At 40.7% G+C, this 22,816-nt stretch overlaps 1 protein-coding gene across 4 annotated transcripts in view; it reads left to right on the top strand.

Moving 5' to 3' along the window:
* Positions 1-22,816, top strand: part of DDX10 (DEAD-box helicase 10) — a 653,321-nt gene that overhangs the window by 423,155 nt on the left and 207,350 nt on the right. For 3 of the 4 annotated variants that reach the window (XR_009546788.1, XR_009546786.1, XR_009546789.1), the window contains exons 20-22: positions 1,886-1,944; positions 11,662-11,782; positions 20,012-20,664. The gene's annotated coding sequence lies outside the window, so the exon portion shown is untranslated. The remainder of the gene's footprint in view (positions 1-1,885; positions 1,945-11,661; positions 11,783-20,011; positions 20,665-22,816) is intronic. The other variant, XR_009546787.1, reaches the window with a different exon arrangement.

Below are 22,816 nucleotides of genomic sequence, written 5' to 3'. Positions count from 1 at the left end.
ACATATCAAAGACTCAGCCTTTGTATTAAAAAGACTTAGTCTGTGCATTCAATCAATTTTCTCCTCTCATATTAATTAGTGATTTATATGACTAAAAATTAATAGGAGTGTACATAAACACTAGTCCCACCACCAAAAGACTGTCCCATCCCATCCCATCCCAACTCCCCCACCCCCAAGAAGCAGAACATCCACCCTCACCCTAAGCTGAATATGGGCCCCAGATCACGTCAAATCGATGGGGGTTACAGTCAACAATATTTAAACACCTTTCCCACATTTGGGAGCTACTCTCTTCCCTGATCCAGCTTTCTGGTCCTTTTCCTAGCCATGACATCATCTCCCCAGACAATAACTTGGATCCACCTGCATTATCAGATTTCAGGCTCAGGGGAAACAGACAAACAAACAAACAAGTATAGCCACAGGCCCTTTGGAATATAACTAAAATATGCCTACTAGCAGTCTACAAAATGGAGACCCCCCAACTCTTCATCTGCACTATTCCAGCCTTTAAGTTAATGATTAGTGAAAAGCTTGTTTGGCTTTATATGTTAACTCTCTTTTCAGCCACCAGGTTCCAGATGCTAGCATGATGCCAACCAGACTTCCCTGGACAGACAACCCCACCAATGTGTCCTGCTTCCTCAGAGCCCCGCCCCACTAGGGAAAGAGAGAGGCAGGGTGGGAGTATGGATCGAATTGTCAATGCCCATGTTCAGTGGGGAAGCAATTACAGAAGCCAGACCTTCCACCTTCTGCATCCCGCAATGACCTGGGTTCATACTACCAGTGGGTTAAAGAATAGGAAAGCTATCAGGGAAGGGGATGGGATATGGAGTTCTGGTGGTGGGAATTCTTAGCCTATGGTTTTGTCAATGTTTCCTTTTTATAAATAAAATAAAAAAGAAAGAAAGAAAGAAAGAAAGAAAGAAAGAAAGAAAGAAAGAAAGAAAGAAAGAAAATCCAACTCCAGGAAGTCCATGTAATGAAGACATTTTTTTAACTGATATATCTGTGACTTGATGTAACTTTTTATTACAATTAATTAATTAATATTTCATATGACAAGGAGATAATGAGAGGAGAGAAGAGATAGAGAAGGAGAGAGAGGGAGAAGGGGAGAGACCTGCTGCTTTGCTTAACCACTTTGTTAAGCTTCCTCTTGCAGGTGGGGACCAGGGGCTTGAACTTAGGTCCTTGCACATGGTGCATTGTGTGCTCAACCAAGTAAGTCACCCTCTCAATCTAATTTGTTAGTAGTGGCATCTAGGGAAATCTCTCTTTATGCCTTCTATTTATCCTGCCCCTCTTAACCATCAAAACTCTTCTAACACTGATGTTGTAATGTTTCTTAAGATTGGAGTAGTTCTAGATCTCAGATCATTGTTTTCAGTCCTACTAGGATAAAAGAAAATAAAGTCTCCTCTGGTATTTTAGAGGGAAGATTTCTTTACTTGAATCGGAGGGGGAGGGGGGTACAGGTTATTGTCTTATCTGACAATAACAATAAAAAAGGGGGGAAATGGCTTCTAGGAGCAGTGGTGCCAGGCACCCAGCCCCGGCAGTAACCCTGGAGGCAAAAAAAAAAAAAAAAAGATCCAGAATTCTTTATTTGGGTAATATCCAGCTTACTACTGTTATTTCTTATGATTCCAACTTATTATTTACTCACCATAGCATTGATCAGCACTGGCTTGTGGTTCTGGGAATTTAATCTGGGACCTCTGGGCTTCATACTTGAACATCTTTTGCATAACCACTGTGCTATTTACCTGGCCCCATAATTGGTACTTTTTACTTCCTAGGTAAAAATTGTTTTCTACTCTCAACTATACTCTGGTGTTATCTTTGTTTACTTCACCCTCTCCTTTTATCTTTACAGTCTATCTGGTATTGCATTTATTATGTGAAGTCTCATGGACCTGGATTTTTCTTTTTGGGGTAAATTTTAAATTACAGATTGAAAATTTATTAGATTGTCACATATTTCATTTCTTCTTTTGTCAATTTTTGACAAATTGTGTTTCTCCAGGCATGTATTTGTTTCACCTAAATTGTTGAATTTTTTGGCATTAAGCTTTAAATAACTCCTTAGCATTCTCTGAATGTTTGTAGTAGGACTTGGCAAACTTATTTTCCATAAAGATTGGATCATAAATCTTTCAAGCATTATGATCTATGTAATCTCTGTCACAGTACTCAATTCTCCTCTTGCTGTATGAAATAGCTAGAGATGATATGTAGATAAATGAACATTCTGTGTTATAATAAAACTTTGTGGGCACTAGTTTACAATTTATACCATTTTCACATGTCATGGATATTATTCTCTTTTTATTTTCCCCCTTAACCATTAAAAATGTCCTCTTTTAAAAATTTTATTTGATAGAACAGAAAGAAATCTAGAAGGGAGATGGAGATAGAGAGGGAGATAGAGACAATTTCAGCACTGCTTCATGGCTCCTGAAACTTACCCCCAGGTGGGGCTTGAATGTAGGTCTGTGTGCTCAACTGGATGTAAAAGGGCCCTACCCCCTTAATCATTTAAAAATGTTAAAACTAACAAACAAACAAAAACATTATTAGATTTCAGATTGTACAAAAACAAATGAACCAGTTTGACCCCTGGTTCATAGTGGGCTGAGCCTTGGGCTATAGGATTTATAACACTTATTTCTTTATTTTATTTTATTTTATTTATTTATTCCCTTTTGTTGCCCTTGTTGTTTTATTGTTGTAGTTATTATTGATGTCGTTGTTGTTGGATAGGACAGAGAGAAATGGAGAGAGGAGGGGAAGACAGAGAGGGGGAGAGAAAGACAGACACCTGCAGACCTGCTTCACCGCCTGTGAAGGGACCTGCCTGCAGGTGGGGAGCCGGGGGCTTGAACCGGGATCCTGACGCCGGTCCTTGAGCTTAGCGCCACCTGCGTTTAACCCGCTGTGCTACAGCCCGACTCCCTATAATACTTATTTCTAAGGTGTGTTTTTTATTTCTCAAAGACGGTCTTTACAAGACCCCAAATAAATGCTTGAGATACTCAAAGAAGTTTCTCTGTGTTGCCTTAACCAGTATGTTGATGTATTATTTTTTTAAATTAGTGATTTATAAGATTATAGGATAATAAGGATATAATATCACACTATTCCCACCACCTAAATTCTATGTCTCCACCTTCCTAATGGTAGCCACTACTGAGTCCTTCTCAAGCCTTAGAGACAGGCTAGCATTTATTTATTTGCTCATGTGTTTAATTTTTTTGTTGTTGTTGCCATCAGGGTTATTGCTGGGGCTTGGTACCTGCACTACAAATCCACTGCTCATGAGACCATCCCCCCATTTTTTGTTTTATTGTTGTTGTGGTTATGAATATTAATGTTGTTGTTATTGGATAGGACAGAGCGATGGAGAGAGGAGGGGGAGACAGAGAGGGGGGAGAGGAAGACACCTGCAGACCTGTTTCAGCACCTGCAGGTGGGGAGCTGGAGGTTTGAACCGGTTGAACCGGGATCCTTATGCCAGTCCTTGCACTTTGTACCATGTGCACTTAACCCACTGCACTACCACCCGACCCCCTTAAAATTTTCTGTAATCTACATATGAGCAAATCCATCTGATAGTTGTCTTTCACATCTTTACTTCACTAAGCAGAAACATCTCCAGTTTTGTCCATTTTGTCCTGAAGGACAAAACTTTTATTTATTTTTTTTACTAAACTTTTAAAGCTGTAGTAGTTTAAAAAAAAAATCTAGTCACCTCACTAGGCATAAACTCTTATATCTGCTTTCTCTACTATGTGAGACAGCTGCTTTGTGTTTATCTCTTTATGTTTTATGTTCTGGAAAGTGTCCCTAGGCAGCAGCTTAAGGTGAATATGAGTTTAACCAGAGTTTTCCTCCTCTCAAGAACTGTGGCTTAATGCATGGCAACAGCTGTCTTAGATGTTTGTTCATTTTTATAGTTGTTTATGTCAGGAGAGTCAGTCTATTTATATTAGCTAGTCTATCAATAATAATAACCAGAAGAAACTACTTCGACATTATGTAGCTGAATAATATTTTCTCTAGTGTTTTGAATTGTAGCTTAATATAATTTTCTTATCTGTATCCTATCTTAGCAGTCATTTTTTTGTCTTTTATTTGATAGGACAGAGAGAAATTGAGAGGGAAGAAAGATATAGAGTGAAGAGAGACACCTGTAGCACTTGCTTCACCATTTATGAAGCTTCCCCCAGTGTATTAGTTCTGAGTATAGTCATCCAGACTTATTTACTCAGAAAGTGTGCTGTGTGTTCATTATGGCTTAGACATTGTATCAGGAAGTTGAGAGTGGAGACTAAATCTGTCTTCTTCATCATTGTATTTCTATTGGATAGAAAATACTCCATAAATATATTTTCAGTAAAATAGTAAGTTAAAACCCCTGTTCTTGAGATGTCTAAGTGGAGGGACAGACCTGGAGCTCCGCTTCCCCAGAGACCCACCCTACTAGGGAAAGAGAGAGGCAGACTGGGAATATGGATCGACCAGTCAATGCCCATGTTCAGTGGGGAAGCAATTACAGAAGCCAGACCTTCCACCTTCTGCAACCCACAAAGACCCTGGGTCCATGCTCCCAGAGGGATGGAGAACGGGAAAGCTATCAGGGGAGGGGGTGGGATATGGAGATTGGGTGGTGGGAATAGTGTGGAATTGTACCCCTCCTACCCTATGATTTTGTTAATTAATCCTTTCTTAAATTAAAAAAAATAAAAGTGGAGGGACAGAAATGAACTTTTGTGATACAGTTTGAGATATTCTCTCATTGGACTTGATAGAAAGTGCTATTAAGTTGGAAGGACAACAAGGCTTGGAGAAGGTGTTTCTGTATTGCATTAAGTTTATATCATTAATTTACAAGCACTAAGTGTACTCAGTAATTTAAATAAAGTAGGAAATCTCGGGTATCTATACTTAGAGAAAGTAAACATGCAGCATCTTTAGGTGCCAGAAAGTAAGTTCTTAAAAAAAAAAAAAAAAAAAAAAACAAGAAAAAACAGGATATGCTTAAGGGATTCAGGAGCCATCATAGAAGTGCTTGCAGTGGCCAAAATTGGGACAATTTGAGAGACAAAATAAACAATAATTATATTGGATTATGACTCAACAAATAAATATTCATAAGTGCACACAGATATGAATAATTTAATAAAATATAAAGGGACAGTTCTTCCTTACAAAAGCACTTCAATTAATAGATACAGATACAATGAGGAACATAGAAAATCATCATTAGAACAAGATCCACTGAATACTAAAATCAGTGGGTAAAAGTTTTAATATAATATTTATAGCACAAAAGGCAAATATTTACTAATTATAAATAAATTTTCCACATGAGTGGAAAATCTGGGCACACTTCATTTTAATAACATGATGAGAGGTATTATCATCAATGTAGCAATGCCTATGATTATCCTGAAAAAAGTCCACAGCCTTTATGGGATTCTTTCTATCATAGAGAACCTCAGTCTATTCATGAGAAACCATCAGGCAAACCTAAATTGAGCAACATTTTATAAAACACCTGATTAGTCATCTCATCACTCTCTAAGAGTATTAAAGTTATGAAAGAAATTGCAGATTGGAGAAGACTATGGAGATGAACCAAATGCAATTTGTAATCATGGAATAGACAAGGCGTAGAAATTCAAGAGAGAAATTCAGAGGGAAGGGGAGATAAAGAGGGAGAAAAAGAGATACTTACAGCCCTGCTTCAACCACTCATGAAGCTTTCTTCCTGCAGGTGGGATCCATAAGCTTAAATCTGGGTCCTAGGACATGGTGCTATGTGTGCTCAACCAGGTGCACCCCCCTTTTTTTCTATTAATACCCCTTGTCTATTCCATGATTTCATATTGCATTTGGTCCTTACACTTTGTGCCACGTGCACTTAACCCGCTGCGCTGCCGCCTGACTCCCTTCACTCACTTTCTTATTGGGTTATTTTTGCTTCTTTTGTAGAGATGTATCAGTTCTTTATAGATATTTGATTTCAGTTGCTTGTTAGTTTGTGCAAATATCTTCTCCCGTTTTCTGGATTGCCTGGTTACTCTTTTGTAGTTTGCTTTCGATGTGTACAATCTTTTTCGTTTCCTATAGTCCCATTTATTTACTCTTGCTTTCATTTCCCATACCCATGTGGTTGAGTCTCCAAATACATCTTTGAGGTGAAGATCCTGCAAAGTCACACCATTTTCTTCTATAAATGTTAGAGTTTCTGTTCTAACATCCAGGTCTTTGATTCATTTTGGTTTGATTTCGATGTATGGTGACTGGTGTTAGTTTGCACAGGCTGCTACAACTATGACCAGGTAGCTAATAGAAAATAGAAATTCATTTCTCACAATTCTGGAGGCTGGCAAGTCAAAACCATGGAACTGGGATGTTCAGTGTCTGGTGAAGACCTTTTACTGCTCCTTAAGACAACCACCTTCTAAGTCTCCTTACAAGATGGAAGGTGAAGGAGCTCTTTGGAATCTCTTATAAGGGCTCTTGTCCAATTAACTTGGGATTACCTACATGACCTAGTCACCCCTACCCAAAGGTTCTACTTCTAAATGCTGTCACATTTGAGGAATAGATTTAAACATAGCAATATGGGGACCTCACACATAGAAACCTTGTGCTCTGTCATCTCCCACCTCCCCACCCGTGGTGACACATCTTTAAATATGCACATTTAGAGGGTAGAAACATGTCCTACATAAAATTGCTTCAGAAGGCAATTTATGAGCATTGTTTTCAGGAATTTTAAACTATTCAGGAAAATTGAGAACATTCACGTTAGACAGAGAGAAAATGAGGAGAAGCCCCCTACTCACGTCTTGATGGGAGGCCCATGTAGGTAAGAGAGAGAAAGACAGAGAGAGAGGAGCAGAGCTTTTACCTACATGTTGACCTAGGCAGTAAGAGAGACCATGCCCACAGGTCTAGCTTTTAACACCCAACCCCCCCTCCACCTTTCCAAGCCACACCTGTTGCCAGGCTAGCTTTGGCGGGTGGGAGAGACCAGGAACTTGTGGTGGCATGGTAATACAATTCTTTATTCATGCGGGTGCCCCAGAGTCAGGTGTGAGTACAGCGGATTAAGCCACGTGGACTGCAATGATCGCCTCCATTCTGCACACCTGCCCTTCTCCAGGCCTGGACATGGGAGAGAAAAAGAGAGGAATAGAAGAAGAGAGCTAAACCAGGAACAGAAGTGGGTTTTATGGGATAAAACCAGAAGTGGCGAGTAGGAAACAGTAATAGCTAGGAAAGGGGGTGGAGAGAGGCAAAAGGCATGCTGGGAAGGTGCAAGTGTCCTTAGCAACTGTTGTGATGGTTTTAACTAGTGGGATTAATTCTTTTTTTTTTAATATTTATTTATTCCCTTTTGTTGCCCTTGTTGTTTTATTGTTGTAGTTATTATTGTTGTTGTTATTGATGTCATTGTGTTGGATAGGATAGAGAGAAATGGAGAAAGGAGGGGAAGACAGAGAGGGAAAGATAGACACCTGCAGACCTGCTTCACCATTTGTGAAGTGACGCCCATGCAGGTGGGGAGCCAGGGGCTTGAACCGGGATCCTTACGATGGTCCTTGCTCTTTGCGCCATGTGTGCTTAACCCACTGCGCCACCGCCCGACTCCCCTGGTGGGATTAATTAACACCCTGCAGGCAGGGCAGGTCTCGAGGTAGAAAGAAGATAGATCAGGCAAAACAATGATTATGTAGATAGGCCATAGTGTCAGCAATGGAGGATGGAGCAGGGGGCTGCCCGACAACCTGTCACCACTCCTATTTCCTGGGTGGTACCCTCTGGGCACCTCCTGTCCATCCAACATTTCCCACTTTAGGAGTATGGACCCAAAATTCTTTTTGGAATATTGATGGATGGAGTTTTGTGCTTCTGTAACTGCTTCCTGCTGAGATGGACTGTAGCCTGTCAGTCCATACCCTCAGATAAATCTGTTCTGTTCCTAATATTTCCCTAGTAGCGTAGGGCTCTGGAGAGATGAGGTTTCTGGACACTTCACCATGTGGTCATCTGCAGGAAGGTCAGGGTGGGGTCTTGGCAGCATCTGGAACTTGATGGCCATGTGATGACCTAGGCAGAGAGAGATATGAGTATGTTTTAGTAAGACCAAGAAATGGCATGAAAAGCAATCTATTTTTTTAAAATTCTTTATATTTATTTATTTATCTTCCCTTTTGTTGCCCTTGTTGTTTTTCATTATTGTTGTAGTTATTATTGTTATTGATGTCATCATTGTTGGATAGGACAGAGAGAAATGGAGAGAGGAGGGGAAGACAGAGAGGGGGAGTGAAAGACAGACACCTGCAGACCTGCTTCACCACTTGTGAAGCGACTTCCCTGCAGGTGGGGAGCCGGAGGCTCGAACCGGGATCCTTACGCCGGTCCTTGTGCTTTGCGCCAAGTGCGCTTAACCCGCTGCTACCGCCCGACTCCCAAGCAATCTAAGTACAGTTGGTGGCAAATTATTGTTAATAAGCTAGCTTTCACGAGTGTCAACTCACTGTCATACATCTATTATGCTCTCTCCACGGTGCCACATATAGATTGTATTACATTAAATTGAATTCATCAAACATTATTGAGAATTGATTGTACATCAAGGACAGAGTCTCTGGGATACAAAATGGATCTGGAAAACTGATGACAAGAAGGAAGAGTTTGTTTTATTGAAAATTTCTGATGATACAAAAACAAGGGATTTCTAACAATTCATATACCTGGAACTACAGAGGAAAACATTGATTTCTTACATGCAACTAGTTGAAACCAATTATTATTTTAACAGCTGACACTTGAAATTCTCTTAAGGAAGAAATTGTCTGTTTAGGGAAATACCTTGAACATAAAGTGAGGCACTGAAGGGATAGTTTAATAGCAGGCAAAACAACAAAAGACATAAATGAACACTGTTCGATATGAAAAGGATGTTTCGTTATTGGAATGAGGAAAGGAAAGCCAGAAGATAGGAGCAATGCAATAGAGTACCCCAGGATGGTTCAGAGCACAGATACCTGAAATCCAACTTAGGTGTATGTGTGTGTGTGTGTGTGTGTGTGTGTGTGTGTGTGCACGCGTTTTCGTGCAGTGGTCTAGTGAACTTTCTATGTCCCCCTCACAAAACATTAGTAAATTGTTACACACATAAAAGGCTATGTATGTATGCATTTGTGGAGAGAGGAGACAGAAATGATGTCATGGAAAGGAACTATATTCAGTGTACGGACATTCAGAGTGGAAAAGGAAAACAAAACAAAATATAACAACGCACATTAAACTTTGACTTCTGGTACTTGACACAACACCCAGGACAATAGTAGACAGGTGACACATATTTGTTGAATGAAGGGATCTTTCTACTACCTGGACTACATATGGTTCACAGTGCTGTGCTTTGAAATTTTACTCTGCTTGTTGTCAGTATGAAACACTTTTGCCTTTATTTATTTACTTTGTGAAGTCATAGTTTCTTTAAAAAATTTTTTATTAGTGATTTAATAATGATTGACAAGATTGTGGTTTAAGAGCAGTACAATTCCATACAAATTCCATGGGGCCAGGTGGTTGCTGGCACACCTGGTTAAGTGCACATGTTATATAGTTCCCACCACCAGAGTTCCATGTTCCATTCTCTCCATTGGAAGTTTCCATATTCTTTATCTCTTTTGGAGTATGGGCCAAAATTCTTTATGGGGTGTAGAAGGTGTAACTGTTTCTCCACTGACCATGGGCATTGACAGGTCGATCCATACCCCCAACATGTTTCTACCTTTCCTGTTTCTACTTTTCCGTAGTGGGGTGGGGTAGGGCTCTGGAGAGGTGAGTGTCCAGGGCACATCGGTGAGGTCATCTACCCAGAGAAGTCAAGTTGGTGTGATGGTAGCACTTGCAATTTGGTGGCTGAAAAGCATTAATATATAAAGCAGAACAATATATTTAATAATCAAGAACCTAAAGGTAAAACTATCGAGGATGAAATTTGGGGTCTTTATATTGGAAGGAGTTAGGAAGTTATTTTAGGTATATTCCAAGGGGCCCATGACTACTAATTTTTGAGTGAACTCAACAGCTAAAATGCAAGTGGGCTAGGAATAGTGTCTGGGAAGATGGTGCCAAAGTCGAGGATAGGACTAGAAAGCTGGATCAGGAAAGAGAGAAGCTCCCAAATATGGGAAAAGTATATATATAGTATTAACTGTAAACTCCATCGATCTGATCTAGGGCCATAATTTATTTTAATCATCGCTAGCCCAGTGTTTATGAATATGGAAAACATTAAAGCATTCTTGGGTTTGTCCCAAGTGCTGAAATTTTACCTGTATTTTGACTACATTTATTGTCAAGTGATTGGTCAGTGACTTTTTCTCATACGTAATATATTTTAAAGTATTGATACTTTAAAAGTTTTTGTTATGATAAATACAGAGAGAAATAGGATGGGAGGCATGTAGAGAGAGAAAGAGAAACACCATACAGCCTCCTTCACCACAAGTGAATGGGGAGTGGGGGCTCAAGCCCAGGTCCTCTCCCAGGGCTCCACTGCCCAGCCCTGATATACTGATACTTTTATCTTTATTGCCAAGAAATACTTTTTTGCCCCCCTCTGTTCTTGGCCCCTAACTACTTTTATATCAATATCAGCATGTGTGTTTTATTTCCCACTAAAATAGTGTATGATGAGGGTTGGAAATGGTAATTTTTTAAAGTAAATAAAAATGTCAGCTTGAAAAGAATTATGTGCCACTTAGTGGAGGAGGGTTGGGGATTGACTGTTTCAAGGAGTGGTGTCCATATTTCCTTTATGTTTCCTTCTTGCAAATTGATTGAAAGATCTTCGGTAGCTAGAGATAACCAAAGACCTTCCATAAGGATAAGAAGCACATAGGAATGGAATAGTTTACTGTTTTGACAGTTTGATCTGTGGGTAAGTGAAGGTTACTATTTGAGAATTCACACTGAAGAGGCCAGGCGGTGGCACACTGGGTTAAGCGCACGTAGTATGAAGCACAAGGATCCTGGTTAGAGCCCTCGACTCCACCTGCAGGTCGCTTCACAAGTGCTGAAGCAGGTCTGCAGGTGTCTATCTTTCTCTCCCTCTATGTCCCCCCCCCCCCAATTACTCTCTGTCTTACCCAATAAAAAACGGAATAAATGGCCTCCCGCACCAGTGGATTCATAGTATGGGCATCGAGTCCCAGCTATAACCCTGGAGGCAAAAAAAGGGGTGGTGGTGGTGGTGGGATGGGCAGTAACACAGCAGTTTAATCGTACGTGGCGCGAAGCACAAGGACCAGAGTAAGGATCCCGGTTCAAGCCCCCAGCTCGGTTCCCCCCTGCAGGGGAGTCGCTTCACAGGCGGTGAAGCAGGTCTGCAGGTGTCTTTCTTGCCCCCTCTCTGTCTTCCCCATTCTCTCTCTGTCCTATCCAACAACAACAACAGCAACAGCAACAACAACAATAATGACTACAATAACAATAAAACAAGGGCAACAAAAGGGAAAATAAATAAAAATAAATAATTTAAAAATCACACTGACATTTTCCTCCCAATGTTGAAATTCTCTCTCCCTCTTTCCTTTCTCTCTCTCTTTTGTTCTCCAGAGTTATCGCTGGCACTACGAGTCCACTGCACCCGACAGAGAGAAATTGAGAGGGGAGAGAGAAAGAGGAAGATAAGCACCTGCAGACCTGCTTCACTGCTTGAGAGGCAACACCTCTGCAGGTGGGGAGCCGGGGGCTCTAACCAGGATCCTTGAGCGGGTCCTTACACTTTTTACTATGTGCACTTAACCCGTTGCCACCACCGGTCCCCCATGTTGAATATTCTCTGTTGGATATTCATACTTTTATATGAAAACTGATCCCCTCTCAATTTTTTTTTCCATTAAGATACTGCTCATTGAATCTATACTTTTACATTCTCTTCTTAGTGTATTTTCTGTTTGAAATCTCCCTTGGACATAGGATTGTCAGATAAAATACAGAAGCCCAAGTTAGAATTGAATTTCAGATAAATAATTTTTTTTACACATACTTTATTGTGGTATTAATGAATAATAGTTCAGTTGTTGTCACATAGGTACTATTGCTCACTTCCCTATGATAGGTGTCTAGGTGTCTGGAAGATATTTCCTCCCTCAGCCTAAGTACTCCACCCCCAAAATACACCAAGACTCTTAACTTCCCTATATCTCCTTACTTTACCTCTTTCCCCAGAGTCCTTTGCTTTGGTTCAATACCCAGTCCAAGTTTCACCTTATATTTTCCACTACTGTTCTTCTTTCTTAGTTCTACCTATGAGTGAGACCATAGATCACTTGGGACTGAGATGTTGAAATTCACATTTAGGACATCTGTTAGATACACATTCATATAAGTCTGTCTCACATGGGGAAAAGAACACAGAACTACTGTAATCTACCAGTCTGGCAAGAACTGAACTTTTTTTCCCAGCATTTTTCTTTTCAAAACACGTGCCAAAGTAATTTCCTAGAATGGGGTAATGAATTCCAGATCTTTTAATACCATGTACTGTAATTAGTTGGATAATAATCTGTAATTATTCAGGGAAAGTGAGCCCATGTATAAATTATTAGGCTTGTAAACTATGCTTTTTCAGCGAAGGAACTTTTGGCCTTTTCTAATCAGCTGTGGCATTCAGAGTCCTCTGAGGAGCAGTTGGCCCTCTCTCCCTGGCCATTAGCCTCCTGTCTTCACCATCTTCCTAGCCCTCTCTCACTTTCTTTGGAGAAGCTGGGCAGCTGATGCTGGGTCTGCTGTGTCAGTAGATGGCACAGAGCCCAGAGCAGGCGTATAGAAAGCCATGTGAGTTCTATGAAGCAGAAGGCCACATAGGCATCCTACACCAGTCAGGGATGCAGGTGTCCTCAGAACTGAAACCTGGACATTGGGAACCATCCAGGTGGAAAATAGAGAGTATTATGTATGAAGGGTCCCTGGGCACAAATGGGTATCTCCAGTGCTTTCTACATCTAGCACTTTTATCCAGATAGAGAAACTGTCTAGGCTGTGAAGTTAATAAAAGCTTGTCACCACAACTCACTAGCATTTGTTTCTTCCTAGTACCCTTCTTACTTTTATTACCCTTTCCTCCCCCCAGTATATGCTTAATCACTAACAGCTTTTTATCACTTCTCAAGGAATTTAGCATTTGAAAGTGGAAACCTAGAAAGGACTTTTGTTGAGGCTTGCCCAGGAAGCAAGTCTCTAAGAGTGCAGTTTCAAAAGCCATACAGATTTCTGGGGAGATGTGAAGCTTTCTGGTGGTCTTTGGTTTATATTACATGCAAACTGACATAGAGCAAGTCTTTTGGTCTTATTACTGAATATGCCAGAAGAAATGTAGTGATGAATTGGCCCAGCATATCTGTTCCCAAGGTGCCATCATTTGGTTCCCTGAGTGAAGAGTCAGAAATCCAGGTGATTCTTCCAAATCTCTAGAATCTAACGGATTTTTATATGTTTTCTGTTAAAGGATTCTGATAATATGTTTTATGCTTTCAACATGAGAAGACCAATCACCATAATTCTTACATTTATGAATACCAAGGATATGCTAGGTGACTTAGTATTTCTCTTAATTCCACAGCACTATCTTCCCAAATATTATTTGACTTATTTTTTACATTGTAGCATAGTGAGCCTCATTGATTTTAATGATTTGCCCATAGTTAGTGAGTGGTACAGCTAGAGTTTGAAGCTAGGTCTGTCTTCACCTGCTTTATTTTGGGATGCTCATGACTACATTTTATTCTTAAGGATGACACTGGAGGGCTATCTGGGAAAGAATTTGCCTCTGTTTTATTTTAAAGATTGGAAGAATCTTAGACATCATATAGTGTAAACTTCTGCATTTTCAGAGTTAAGAATTTGATATAAATTACTTACATAAAGTTCCCTGTAGGGGGTTGGGGCAGAGTTGAAATCAGATCTTGTGGTACTATTTCTGGATAATCACTGTTTCAGTGCCTTGTATCTCGGTCACAAAATGGCTTTGATTGAGGCTGGATTGTTTGTGTATTCCTGTAAGGAGTGTTTCTGCCTGTTTATGTGACTTCTCAAGGAGAGAGGACTCAGGCTTGTCTTGTTGTCTTTTTTATATCTCCATGCTCCATACCAGGGTCAATAAAGAGCTGATTTTGTTCTTCATAGTGGTGATGATATGACTCTATTTAGGAACGTTTGATGAAAGACAAATGAATGCATACTTCAAATAGTGCACATAGAGCCAGAAACTAAGGTATAACAATAAAAATAATGTCTGCAGCATAACAGTGCCTGATGGAACAGTTGGTTGAACAAGAATAAAGACCAAACTTTAGGGTTACATATTTGATATTTATCAATAATTTCCTTGCCTGTAACCTGGTTCCTTTTGTTGTTTTCTTTTTAATTGATGTGTATTTTCCATAAATATCATTGTAAGGAGAAAACACAATTAGACATTTTTTCCCCCTGCTTTGAAGGTTCTGTCAAATAGTGTTACTTAGAACTCAAAGCATTCAGCAATTGAAAACTGTAACAAGGTTACAGAAATAAGAAGCATTTTCTCTGATTCATACTAATGCATAGTTCCTGACTTACTACTGCTTATGCATTGATTAAGAGGTAAGGAACACAAACTTCAGCCTGTTTTCTGAGAATTATTTACAACACAATTGCAAGCATGTTGACAATATGCACAATAAAAAGAGATGTAGTGACAAGGGGCATGTGTTTGAGCTGGTGTGGGTAGTAGAGATTTCATAAAGAAGGCAGAGTATGGGCTAAAGTAAAATTTATTTAGACTATTAAGGTGACTCTAAGATAGTTAGTGTGTTTACCACAAGTGTGGGAATCAAAATGGCCATGGTGACTTGGAGTGAAGGTAAAGAACTGACAAAGTGGAGTTAAATAAGGCAATGTCCAATCTCTCAGGAAAAGTAGACAGAACGGGAGATGGAGCTCATTCCAGCAAATGTTCACCAAGCACCTGTCATGCACAGGGGATGAGGGTGAGTCTAACAGATGAGTCCTCATGGAGTCTTCATGAGGAACATTGCTTTCTGGATTCTGTCGATATCTAAATCAAACATCTAAATTCTAGATGGGAGGTTGAATGATTGAACTTCATAAAAGGCATAAAAAGGGGGGTTGGGCGGTAGTGCAGTGGGTTAAGCGCACGTGGCGCCGAGCGCAAGGACCAGCGTAAGGATACCAGTTCGAGCCCCCGGCTCCCCACCTGCAGGGGAGTCACTTCACAGGCGGTGAAGCAGGTCTGCAGGTGTCTATTTTTCTCTCCCATTCTCTGTCTTCCCTTCCTCTCTCCATTTCTCTCTGTCCTATCCAACAACAATATTAACCACAACAAGGGCAACAAAAGGGGAAAAAATAGCCTCCAGGAGCAGTGGATTCATTGTGCAGGCACTGGGCCCCAGCAATAACCCTGGAGGCAAAAAAAAAAAAAAAAGGCAGAAAAAGATGAGAGGAGAATGGTTGGTACTTTTAGACAGAGAAAAGATGAGGGATCAGAGTGAAGAGCATACCTGAGAGTAAGTCAGCAAAATGCATCATGTTTCTATTGCTGTCTTGTGATTATTGTTTTAAAGGCAAGCCTAGCACTGACCTTGCATAAAAGAAACTTCACTAGTTAGGCCGGTGATCACATTATATATGTCATTTAAAAAAAAAATACTTTATTTTCCCTTTCGTTGCCCTTGTTTTTTTTATTGTTGTAGTTATTATCATTGTTGTTGTTGTTATTGATGTCGTCATTGTTAGAAAGGACAGAGAGAAATGGAGAGAGGAGGGGAAGACAGACACCTGCAGACCTGCTTCACCACCTGTGAAGCAACTCCCCTGCAGGTGGGGAGCCGGGGCTCAAACTGGTATCCTTATGCTGGTCCTTGTGCTCCGCGCCACGTGCGCTTAACCCGCTGCGCTACCGCCCGACTCCTTATATAAGTCGTTTTTGGCAGGCAAGAATTCTGCTTGTGAACCACCAATGCTTGTAGGTAATTTTTATCATTCTTAGTATCCAGAAATTTTGTTCCTCCACTGATTATGACACATACAGTGGAAAAAGAAAACGAAAAGACCCATTTTTTTATTCTAGTCCTACACATTTCCTGCTCTTCTAGTCCCTTCCTTATCCATATTTTTTCTAAGAAATAAGTTCAAATAGACCCGAAAGATGCCATCCTTTAAAATATCTGTAGCTATACATTCTAATTCTCCACACTTTATTCTGCTGTAATTTCCAGCTGTCACTTTTCTTCCCTGAATCGGGGCAGCAAAAAGCCCTCAATATTCATGCCATCTTGACTTCCAGCCAGAAGTCTTCTGCCATATTTATGCAGAAGTGTTGAAGCTGGAACCCATTGTCTATGCAGACTGGGGAATTCACAGAACAATTACTGTGGGAAATGATTGTTCGCAATTTGGTGGAAAACAGCCTTGTTGACTTGTGTGCACTGCAAGATAATTTAACTCTGAAGTACAGGGAGGGAATAATAACGAAGTTCTTTCTTGAGGACCCTGCCCCCATAAGTTTAAACCACAGCCACAGAAGCTGACTCTTTTCTTGAGTTCAGAAATTGCCACTGGGAGCAGTTGTTAACCTTTGAGAAGCTGTTATGTATGCTGTTTTCCAGTGTTTTCTTTTTTGTTGTACAGACACACAGAGTCCATCCACCCCTTCACCTGAGCTGCTCAGGTTTGGGAAGGATTCTATCAGATACAGCCGGTTCCCTCTCCTACTTTTCTGGTCAGTGCATTTTAGCACATACCTTAGACATAATTCATAATAAAGCTCAAAAGCTAGACATAAGCAGGCTAGAAAAAGAATCCCTCTCCAGAAAGAAAATCTCCCCCCCCCCCCCGTGAGAATCATATCACTTTTCATTTATTAAATATACATTGTTAAATAATAAAATATTTTAACCTTTGGGGGAAAATGGAAACATCTGCTACCTTTTGATAAGATGATACTTCTAGAGAGGCAGGCTTGTGGTTTATTATAAGGTATCTTTCCTACAGTCCCAAGTCTTGGTATGCAATCAGAGGAACGCATTCTTGTAATAGAGAAAATGATGAGGAATTTGATTAGCCTCTTGTAAAAAAAAGGAGCCTGTTTGGCCATTATGAAGATAGTGGTTAGAAAATGGAAGGTCTTTCTGGAATGTTCTCTTTTAGCTTTAGAAAACATTTGAACTACATTTGAACTTTTGACTGGAACATGTCTTCTAAGAGCCCATGCTCTGAAGGAAGATGGAAGAAGGGTATTGACAGCTGGTGTGACTTCTTATTTTAATATTTATTTATAAATATTTATTAATTTATTCCCTTTTGTTGCCCTTGCTGTTTTATTGTTGTAGTCATTATTGATATAGTTGTTGTTGGATAGGACAGAGAGAAATGGAGAGAGGAGGGGAAGACAGAGAGGGGGGAGAGAAAGACAGACACCTGCAGACCTGCTTCACCGTTGTGAAGTGACTCCCCTGCAGGTGGGGAGCCAGGGGCTCGAACTGGGATCCTTATGCCGGTCCTTATACTTTGCCCCATGTGCGCTTAACCTGCTGTGCTATAGCCCGACTCCCAATATTTATTTATTTATTTAGGATAGAGACATGTTGGGAGGGGGGAAAGGAGAGAGAGACCTGCAGCACTGTTCCCACTTGTGAAGTTTTCCCCTGCAAGTTGGGGTCAGGGGCTTGAACCCAAGTCCTTACACACTATAATGTGTGTGCTCAATCAGATGCACTGCCACCTGACCTTCACAGTGGCTATATATATATATATATATTTTTTTTTTTTTCTCCCCTCCAGAGTTATCGTTGGGGCTCGGTGCCTGCACTATAAATCCACTGCTCGTGGAGGCCATTTTTTTCCTTTTGTTGTCCTTGTTGTTTATTGTTGTTGTTATAGATGTCATTGTTGTTGGATAGGATAGAGAGAAATCAAGAGAAAAGGGGAAGACAGAGAGGGGGAGAGAAAGATAGACACCTGCAGACCTGCTTCACTGAATGTGAAGTGACACCCCCTGCAGGTGGGGAGCTGGGGGCTCAAACTGGGATCCTTATTCTGGTCCTTGCATTTTGCACCATGTGTGCTTAACACGCGGTGCTACTGCCTGGCCCCCTATTTATATAATTTTTATTTATAAAATGGAAATATTGACAAGACTATAGGATAAGAGGGGTACATTTCCACACAGTTCCCACCACCAGAACTCTGTATTTCATCCACTTCCTTGATAGCTTTCCTATTCTTTATCTCTCTGGGTCATTATGGGGTGCAGAAGGTGGGAGGTCTGGCTTCTGTAATTGTTTCCCCACTGAACATGGGTGTTGGCAGGTTTTACCAAGGCTGTCTATCTGCTCAATAAATAAAACTGGCAAATAAAACTGGAGGTGCTGTGGTGGATGGTGATCTGATCTTGGATCTATCTGACAGTTACTTGGGAATGTGAAATGCTGCAGGCTGTTTCTCAGGCTTGATCAGCAGGTAAGGGATGAATGCTTTCTACATACATGTGTCAGCGTTTATGCAGAGAGCCATATCTACTGGTTTTCAGATAGTGTTGCATGAACTTTAAAACCTACTTAGAGGACCATCCAGTGGCACTCAGTGGTGGGGGGGCAGGAATGGGACTTCTGATCTTCTAGAAATTGAATGACTTTACTTTGAATGTTGAGTCGGCCACTCGGCCACTGCTTATCCCTTTGAGCAGATAAAGAACTTCTTGACCATTTTTTTTAACGGAAAAGCCCCTTTTCAAAATAATTAAATTAATTAAGTAATTGGATAGAGATAGAAATTGACAGGGAAGGGGCAGAGAGAGGGAGAGAGAACAAGAGACATCTACAGCACCTCTCATGAAGCTTCCCCCCTGCAAGTGGGAACTGGGGGCTTGAACTCAAGGCCTTGTATACTGTAACAGGGGCACTCAACTAGTTATACCACTGTCCAGCCCCCCTTCCCCGGCCATCGTAATAAAGGCTGAAGTGTGGTTAGTTCCTAAATGCTTCAAAAACTCATTGCTAGGAAAGCCTTAATACAGGACTTTGGTGGGGGTTGCAGTGACAGCTGCTATTAAAATATCCGAGTCTCCTTATTAGTTATAAAACTTGTAAGTTTATAACTTTCTTTCATTCTCCAAATTTTGCCTTTCTAATTTTGGTTGTTTCCTTTGCTTTTTTTTTTATTATTTGATGCAATCCTATTACCTATTTTGTTTTTGTTGCTTTTATTTTTGGCATCAGATCTAAAAAAAAAAAAGTCATTGGCATGGCTACCCTTAAGTATTTGGAAAGCAGAATAAGCAGCCTCAGATAAGCAAGTTTGCCTTTGAAATCTCACATCACCTAGTCAGTGTGTAGGGAGCATGTCTTTGTGGGAAATCAGTGAAACTAAAGCAGTGCTCATATTCCAGGAATCGAAAGCAGAGGCAGTCACCTAGGGCAGCTGCAGGCCCCGTGCATGGTCAGCTTGCTCTATGTTGACACTGTGGCTTCCTACCTTTCAAATTGGAGTAAGGAGGTAACCTGCTCTAACATTTATATTAGCCATCCCCCCAGGTCCTGGATAGTTTTTTTTCTCTGTTCATTGTACTTCCTGCTCATGGACTGGATCCTGGGAAATCAATTTCATCCCTCCCTCCAACTCCTTTCATCTGAGCATTGGGTGAATGATTGCAGTGACCCACTTTGTTGTAATATCATGTGTACAACTGTATTGTGTATTGTTACACTGCATTAGAGTGTGGAGATGATTCTGTTTGAACACAAGGGAGCTTTTGTGGAATCTCTGCTGTGTGATTTGAGAATATTACTGTGTTGCATATGGACTTGCCTCAAGTATAGCAGTTTGGGAAAAAAAAAGCTTTCACTAAACTATAATAACTCTGTGGTGGAATGATGCAGTTCTGAACCTGGTTTTCTTTTTTTTCCAGATATGGACCTGTACGAATTGCTCAGAGGCACTAAAAACGTAAATTGGGAGAAAGATAAGTTTTATTGAATCCAGTCTCTTGGTGGATGTGAGTCAAACCAATCCTCTTACCCTCATTTGGTCAGATTGAAAAAGCCCTCCTACTTCTTTTTAGACATTTCAACTATTTGATGGTATGTGAGGATAAAATACATAGGTTACAATTATCTTGAAAGAGTTTCAGGTGCTCCCAGCATAATTGGCAAGGGCTGCAGTATTATAAAATCCCTCAACCACTGGGTGACTAGTGAGATTCATCCTGTGCTCCTTTTTCTAATGCATTTAGTCTCTTCGGGGCTAGCTTCAGACAAGTGGCTTGACAACTGATCTATTAGATCTAGGATTTAGGCTATAGGTTTAAATTGTCTATTGGTGACCCCTGATTTTAGTAACCAGCGTTTTCACATCTTTTGACAGAGAGATGGTGCCCCCAAATGCTCTCAATCTGTGGTGTTGGTGGTGGTGGTGGTGGTTAGTCTTACTTCTTTCTTCTTTTCCCCCATATGCTGCAAGCTGAGCTACTCTGTGCAACATGCTAAGAACATAAATGGAGAACTTCTGAAGAAATAAGGAAACAAGAGTATTTCCAGTGCATTAGGCAAATAGCACTCAGAGGTATGCGGATAATTGCAAATGAGCTTTTGGATTCTAGTTTTGAAGTCAAGGAATGACTGCAGTTTATCCTGGAAGAGGCTTCTAGCCACCTGTCCGTTTTGTCCTGAGTCTTGAGGGGGTGTTCCTGGGCATCTTGCTGAGACATTTCTATTCCTCATTCTTCCTGTTCCCTAGATCCTGACTTCTGAAGTTGATGGTTTAATGGGCAGCCTTGTCTTTAGGGTCATGCTGGGTGAAATTGAAGCCAGATGAAGTTGATGTCAGGTGGGCTCTACTCAGAGAGAAGTGGGTTTGTTTGTATAGACTAGGAGTCTTGGGTGCAAAGTTTGTATCTGTACATATATAAGTGAGTACATTTGCATTAGAATGATGGTAGGTGTATAGGTTGGATAATTGGGAAGAGTGGTGGAATTTATAGGCTTAGAAGGAGGGGGACTTAAAAAAAAAAAAAGGAGCAGAAGGGCCTTCTAGGTAGTGGAACAGTGCCCACTATCATATTGAATATGCTTTTTCAAAACATGCTTTCTCTGCCCTTAGATGGTAAGAAAGTCTGGAATTGTCTGGGGATACGTTTCTTTTTAAAAAATTTCTTTATTGGGAGATTAATGTTTTACAGTCAACAGTAAATACAATAGTTTGTACATGCATAACATTTCTCAGTTTTCCACAAAACAATACAACCCCCACTATGTCCTCTGTCATCCTTTCCCTAAGTTTCTTGCATGTTCACTGAACTCACCTCACAACTTTGTAACTATCTTGCTCTGGTGACTGGCTAATTCTTAGGGAAGTACATGAAAGCCAGGGAAGAATGTGATGTGTGTGTAGGTTGGATAGACACCTTGCTTTTCTTTTGAGGAACTCACAACAAGCTTTATAGTAAAACCATTGTTGTTAAAATAATCCCTACTAACTGATAACAGCTTGAATTGTCTTTCTGATATTCCACTAAGATTTATATTCAGTGGAGAGACATGAAGTCAGATGATGACATTCTACATAGGGAATTGCTAAAGAAATGTTCCAACAAGATGGAGTGAGTTCCGCTGGCCTGGCACTGTTGTTTGAAGCAAAGGTCCTGCTTTGATCCTTTCAGAGTTATCTGAGAGTGAGTCACAATTTAGAGTGTTTTTATCATTGATCTCTTTCCTTAACTTTGTTATGAGATGCTCAGTATTTTTTCATTTCTGGCTTTTCTCAGGGTGACTGAGAGGGCTGGAAGGAGGGAGTACACCACTAGCAACCTTCTTCAATATCATGATGAAATGTCTGGGAGAAGAAAATCAAAAGGGGGGCAGGCAATCAAAAGGGGGGTAGTGTACCTAGTTAAGTACACATTACTATGCACAAAGACCCAGGTTCAAGCCCTCAGTCCCCACTTGCAGGGGAAAGATTCACAAACAGTGAAGCAGTGCAGCAGGTGTCTCTTTTTCCATCTCAATTTCTCTATGTTCAAATTAAATAAATAAAGTTAAAAAAATACAAAACAGAGGCCTGAAGTTTAAGAACTGCCAACCCCCATTCTGTCCAGGATTTCAGCTATGAGCTTCCTCCTCCTATACCTGCAACCTGGGTTTTGGTAAAGTTTGTGGTAAAAGCGAGTGTTAAGAGGTGATAGGTGAATCATGCCTTAGTTGATGGGTGCTCTGAAAACGTGGAGGCACTGTTTTTTTCTTTAATATTTATTTATTCCCTTTTGTTGCCCTTGTTGTTTTATTGTTGTAGATATTGTTGTTTTTGGATAGAACAGAGAGAAATGGAGAGAGGGGAAGACAGAGAGGGGGAGAGAAAGACAGACACCTGCAGACCTGCTTCACTGCCTGTGAAGCAAGTCCCCTGCAGGTAGGGAGCTGGGGGCTCGAACCGGGATCCTTACACCGGTCCTTGTGCTTTGCGCCATGTGCGCTTAACCCGCTGCGCTACCACCCAACTCCCAGAGGCACTGATTTTTAGACAAAGATTTCTGTCATATGTGGAAGTATAAGGAAATTGTACAGGTAGAAGAACTCCCTTGAATGGATCAGGGATGCGGATAATATGCAGTAATGCTGATTTGGAAAAGGGTTTGAATCAATTCCTTGAGAATGAATGAATGGAGACTGAACTACTAACGTTGATCCTCCCAAACTCAACTTCTTTGGGGGCTGATGGT

The sequence above is a fragment of the Erinaceus europaeus genome, chromosome 20, assembly GCF_950295315.1.
Source record: "Erinaceus europaeus chromosome 20, mEriEur2.1, whole genome shotgun sequence".
In the NCBI taxonomy this organism is placed as follows: domain Eukaryota; kingdom Metazoa; phylum Chordata; class Mammalia; order Eulipotyphla; family Erinaceidae; genus Erinaceus; species Erinaceus europaeus.
This window is presented reverse-complemented; position numbering and strand designations above follow the sequence as displayed.